We start from the raw sequence: 6,737 nt of genomic DNA on the forward strand, positions 1-6,737 counted from the left end.
AGGGCTAGCTTTGGACTTTAAGAGAACCACTACATGTTCTGAAAATGTTTTTAAAAGGCTATAAAGAAAACAGCAGGGAGAATCCAAATACTGTATATAGTGATGATGTGCTTACAAATGTGTATTAAAGAGACATTAATACAGGCAAGGCTCAGCCTTACAGCAGTAATTTACTAAAATCCTAACATACCATAATAGAGTAATTAATACTGTTCATGTTTTTTGAGCTACAAGAGCCTCTGTGTAGCTGTTCTATGCCGATGCATGGTCCTGAAAGGATTAGCATGAACTATTTATCTCCCGTTGCTATGACGCATGCTGCAGTCACACCACAGAATGGTCGGAAGATGTCATCTCTGTTGAGTAAGCTGATTGGTCCGAGGCTTGCATCATTTACCTGCTCACCATATCAATTCTGCATGAAGCTGAAAGGTTTACAAGCAGTCACATGACTTTCCTGATCTGATGCAGACTCGGTGGGTGACTGTACAGTATGCTGTATTCTTTTCTGATGCAAATTAACTGCAGACGTTCTGTCATAAGATCATTATGTTAAGTCATCATGTTTACAGTAGATCCAAATTATGTTTCACTGTCCTGTAGTGGGTGCTGATAGTGTTTCGGAACCAGGATCTATATTCTGTTCATATCATTAAACCTATTCTTTGGATGAAGTGATTTCAAATATATTTGAAGTACTTAATTTCTTCTATTAAGCACCGTAAGCACTTTAAATTCCAAGTAAGTTTAGGACCCTGGTGTTTCCTTCAGACCGTCCAAATCAGCACATTGGGTATAAAATCTGGTGATGTGGCAGAAAAGGACGGAAATGGGGAACTGTTGCAACACGAACCAAAAAGCTGTTCAGAGAAGATGCTGATTTGACATGTATTAAAAAAGATGTCTCATAGATCATCAGACACACCTCTGTGGTGCAACAAATACGATGACAGTTTTACATATTCAGGAAAGGCAGAAAAGCAGAAACGTTTAATTTATTCAGAAATGAAATTTCACAGGGGCGTAGACAAATTCCACAATAACAGCTATCTTAAGAAATACGCCTAAGAGAAATGCATCTCGTCACATCTCTGTCTAATTTTAACCCAGCTGGAATGATGTAAGGCCTTCGTAAATTAGCGAGGAAGGGGCTGTGGACGTTCCACTCTCTCCCTCTCATTGACAATGGAACTGGCTATGCCAGATATAGCAGAACACATGGACACAGCTGCAGAAGTGAATGAGGTCAGGGTCCGTGAAGGGATTGGGAATCCTGGCTATGGCTTTCCCCCTGTCTGCATGTCTGGGATTAAACACTGCTGGCTGGTCACCACTAAAGCCTGTGAGGCTGTAACCATGGCTCTAGCTGGGGTAAACAAACAGAAAGGGTGTCAGTAGCTGTTCTGGGGTCATTGCCACATGGAGCTAGAGCTGATTTAACTGCAAATTTATAAATAACTGTGACAAGAGCCGCTGTGCATGGTGCAAATGGAAGAGAGAAGTGAGCAGCTATTATTTAGAGGAAGAACTCTCATCCTGATTCCAAAACTGTGACGCTCTGCATCCACACCTGCTGATTCATTTGCAGTTTATTTATGTTGGGATGGGTTTTTTTTTTTTAATGGTTGACATATCTAACACTATCTCCTGTGATGGACTGGCGTCCCAACCAGAGTGTGTTCCTGCTTCATGCTCGCTATTCCAGGGATAGGCTCCAGGCCCACCCATTTACTGAGAGTGAATGAATGAATATCTAACAGTAACAGTACCAAACGGGTGCTAGGGAGTGCTGTAGCTCCCTATAGATTACTCTTAGAGCCCCTAAAAGCAGCCCACCTTTAACCTGTTTATTCCCCCAGATGTGTGAAATTAATTTTAGTCTTTCAGCAGCCTCGTGCCACAAACTGTATGGCTTTTCAAAAAGTCATTTTTATTCATATCACAATTGTGTTCATTTTTTAAATCTACAGAGTCAAAAGCTGTGTTAACTGATCAACACACAATTATTTAAAAAACATTTAAAACTATACAGTAATTTATTAGTAATATTTTAATATATTCTGCATATTTCATTCAACTGACTATAGATTTCCTTTCCCTAATTTAATGACGTATCTTAAATATTATCACCATATGGACAGTTATTAATAATGAAACTTATTGATAATGAACCTTGTTTTATTCCATCAGTCACAATTATGACAATTTACATCTTTCTTTCCGGTGTGAGAATGTAAGAAAAGGTGGCAGTACAATCTGATTAAAAGACTAATATGATAGTTACACCACTATTACAGCATGTTTTACTTAATTCCCCCCTTTTTTTTAACAGAGCTGTGATCTTATATCTTATCCTTTTTTTCTGGTGGAAGTAAATGGCTATAGTGATGTGGCTAATGAAACCAACCACATAAAAATATTCATATGAAATAGCATATTATTTATTTAATAGATTTCATTTCTAAAATAAAACAACAACAATGGTGTTCACAATTGTGGCTGGTGGGATTAAATCAGTTAATTTAGCTAAAACTGGTATGCTATTTGTGAATTCTATATAAATATTAACAAAACATGCTCAATAAAAAATGAACAAACTGATTTGGGATTGATTGATTGGTTGATTGATTGATTGAGTGATTGATTTGCCTGTCCTGATTTTTTCCTTAGCACTCAGATTTTCACTTTTAAAAATCGATATGAAAATTATTATTATTATTATTATTATTATTATTATTATCATTATTATTATATTAGGCCTCTATTATGTCATGAGCCCAGTACATGTCTATACATGTTTACTTGACGTGTCTACATTTGTAAATGTTTTACAAGCACAAACATCTGAAGTGGATGAGATAGAGGCGTGATAATCCTGCTTCAGCCTGTAAAGAGATGACTCATGTGGAAGTTTACTGGAACGCAGCAGGTCATAATGAAAGCGCAAATGAAGGCCCAGTCCCGGCATTTGTACCGGCAGCAGTACCGCTTTTCTCTCGGTCGCGTGATCTTGAGGAAAACAGGATGATTTGTCCTCCCCTCTCTCTCTCTCTCTCTCTCTCTCTCTCACACACACACACTGGGCTGAGTTGCCATTTCCCGGAAAGGATGATGTCATCGCTTTCCTGTGAGATACGCCTGGGTTTCTTTTAAAGAAACAATACTGTGATCATGCTCAGTGTTCAGGTTACCTTCACACTTTAACCTCTCAACCTGGAAACTATCAGACACATGTTTATAATCGACAACAATATTTCACTGGAAGAGTTTTTAATCAAATATACACCGATCAGCTTTAACATTAAATCCGCTGACAGGTGAAGTGAATAACGTTGATTATCTCGTTACAGTGGCACTTGTCAAGGGGTGGGATATATTAGGCAGCAAGTGAACAGTGAGTTCTCGAAGTTGATGTGTTGGAAGCAGGAAAAATGGGCAAGCGTAAGAATCTGAGTGACTCTGACAAGGGCCAGATTGTGATGGCTAGATGACTGGATCAGCGCATCTCCAGAGCAGCAGGTGTTGTGGGGTGTTCCCGGTATGCAGTGGTTAGTACCTACCAAAAGTGGTCCAAGGAAGAACAACCGCTGACCCAGCGACAGGATCATGGGCTCCCAAGGCTCACTAATGCACGTGGGGAGTGAAGGCCCGTCTGCTCCGATCCCACAGAAGAGCTACTGTAGCACAAACTGCTGAAAGTTAGAGCTGCTCTGATAGAAAGGAGTCAGAACACACAGTGCAGTGCAGCTTGCTGCGTATGAAGCTGCGTAGCTGCAGAGCGGTCAGAGAGCCCATGCTGACCCTGTCCACCACCCAAAGCTCCTACAATGGACACGTGAGCATCAGAACTGGACCATGGAGCAATGGAAGAAGGTGGCCTGGTCTGATGAATCACGTTTTCTTTTACATCATGTGGACGGCCGGGTGTGTGTGCGTCGCTTACCTGGGGAAGAGATGGCACCAGGATGCACTATGGGAAGAAAGCAAGAAGAAGGTGGTTTTAATGTTATGGCTAATCGGTGTATTTGGAGCTGGATTTATATCAAACTAATTTAATCACTATGGAAACCTAATTGCTGGATCAACATGTCGAAAGGTGATGTGCCTTTACCCTGGAGCCTCATAATCACTCAGACGCAGCATTGTCTTAATAACAGCTGTACGTATACCTCAATATCTTTTTGAGGACACAACAGACTTGTAGCCACCTGACTAAAAAAAGAACCGTGGCGTTTATCCTGACGGTCAGTACAATAAGGAGTAGACACTTAAGCATGGTATTTTACACTTTTACATATATAAAGCTCACAGAGTGTTTAGATTTTTTATACTTAAGAAAAATAAACCCCTTTGTCCTTGTTTCTGGGTCAGCATGCCAATGTTGGATTTTCATCAGTGTATTTTCAGAATTTTGACTGCTACACAAAATATTTAAGTGTTGTCTATGTAACCTATGTCAAGTTCTTGGATACTGAAAGGTAGAGGAGAAAATATGCTTAAAATGTCACCTAGTGATACTGAAAGTGTAAGTATTTCTCAGGCAAAACAGTGGAACGGCATTATAAGAAAACTACAGACAGGTGACAAAATAAAGGAAAAACCCTGTTATGCTGTGGGACGCATTTTCCTGGCATGCTTTGGGTTCCCTTATTATATCCGATTACCTTTATCCTGTAATGAACCATTTTTATACTGATGGGAGTGGTCTCTCCCAGGATAACTCCCCCCCCCCCCCCCCCCCCCCACACACACACACAGGACACGAGGGCTCACGGAAGAGTGTGATGATGTAAATCATATGACCTTCACAGTCACCACATCTCAACCACTTGAAAACATATGGAAAGTTTTTGGACCAATATGTGAGACAGCGCTTTCCACCACCATCATCAAAATGCCAAGTAAAGGAGTATCATTTGGATGAATGGTGTTCATCCATCCAGGAGAGTATCAGAGAATCTACACCAAGCTGTTTTGGTGGCTCATGGTGGCCCAACATCTTACTAAACAGGTTATGTTATTTTGGTTTTTCTCCAGGTACCTTACCTTCCAAATGAATCAACCACAGCAGTAGGGGAAAACCACTAAGTACAATATTAAGCTTTATAGCTGTAGGCATGATAAAGCTCAGTGAGATAACGTTTCTAATCCTGGCAGCCAACGAGATACGCAACATCAACAATGTCATGTTTTGATTCTTATGGTATTGTTTCCTGGTAACACACACACACACTCTTTCGCTCTCTCTCTCTCTCTCTCTCTCTCTCTCTCTGTGTGTGTTGCACTGCACTGGATTAGAGAGATGATTGGAAGTTTCCAGAACACAGAGGTAAGAGATTCACACTTAGTGAAGGAATGTATACTGTACTTGACTCCCTGCCGTTCTTCTCTGATCACTTCATCCTTCACACATGAACTGAAACACAAACAGCCGTACTCTGGAGCTCTTACCCTTGCCCTTTAAGAGACCTTTAGAGCAGGGGTGCCGGCGAACAGACACACACTGCATCTCTTAACTGTCCATTTGTATTAGATGTGTTAGAGCAAGCGCAATCACCAAACCGTACTGGACTTCAGCATTTGGACTGGAGTTGGGTATGCTCACTTTAGAGGCAGTTTTCTGATTAGATTAAATTAGATTTTATTGAATCTGATTAAATACAGAGAGAATAAACCTGCCATGAAGTGTGATGTTGGTAGGCAGTTACAATATACAGTATGTAGTAATAAAAACCATATTTATGGACTAACCGCTTAATTACATACAGTATCTGTCATTCATACAGCATTCCCTTCGTTTCTACATAACAAACACTATACAGCCAAAAGTATGTGCACCCCTGACCATCACACCCATATGTGGTTCTTCTCCAAACTGTTCCCACAAAGTTTAAACCACACAATTATATAGAACGTCTCTGTGTGCTGTAGCTTTACAGTTTCCCTTCACTGGAACTAAGAGACTGAAACCTGTTCCAGCATGACAATGCCCCTGTGCACAAAGCGAGCTCCATGAAGACATGGTGTGTGAAGGTTGGAGTGGAAGAACTCGAGTGTCCTGCACAGAGCCCTGACCTCAACCCCACTGAACACCTTTGGGATGAACTGGAACTGGAGACTCCTTACCCAACATCAGTGTCTGACCTCACTAATGCTCTTGTAGCTGAATGAACACAAATCCCCACAGCCACGCTCCGACATCTAGTGGAAAGACTTCCCAGAAGAGTGGAGCGTATTATAACAGCAGAGCGGGATGAACTTTGTGGTAATGCGTATGGTTTTGTGGGTGTAACGGTCAGGTGTCCACTTATTTTTGGCCAGAGAAATCCAGGCACAGACTATTCTTCACCATGACCAAAGCATCTTCTTTAAATGTAGGTATGTGGCATTGAAACTGCGTCACTGGTAACCCTGAGTAAGATTTTGTAGGCTTTATGACTTAGCAAACTGCTAACTATAACAAACAGCCAATCATTTTCCTGCCTGCTTGGGAATGAGAGTTAGCATAGCAAACATCCCAAGTCATTATCCTGGTATGCCTTTATTTTGTCATTAGTGTGAAATGTTATGACCCTGATTTCCTCCAGAGGGGAGGTGGGTAGAGGAGCCTGTCCACTTATGGTGTGTGCGCAAAGGGTTGCCTGATTGCATCATCGCAGACCAAAGCCTCTGGCCGGGGCTATAAATAGGATGACGTCACCCAGGCCCAACCCACTTACTAGTAGAATACCACGCCG

This window comes from Pangasianodon hypophthalmus, chromosome 30 (assembly GCF_027358585.1).
Source record: "Pangasianodon hypophthalmus isolate fPanHyp1 chromosome 30, fPanHyp1.pri, whole genome shotgun sequence".
In the NCBI taxonomy this organism is placed as follows: domain Eukaryota; kingdom Metazoa; phylum Chordata; class Actinopteri; order Siluriformes; family Pangasiidae; genus Pangasianodon; species Pangasianodon hypophthalmus.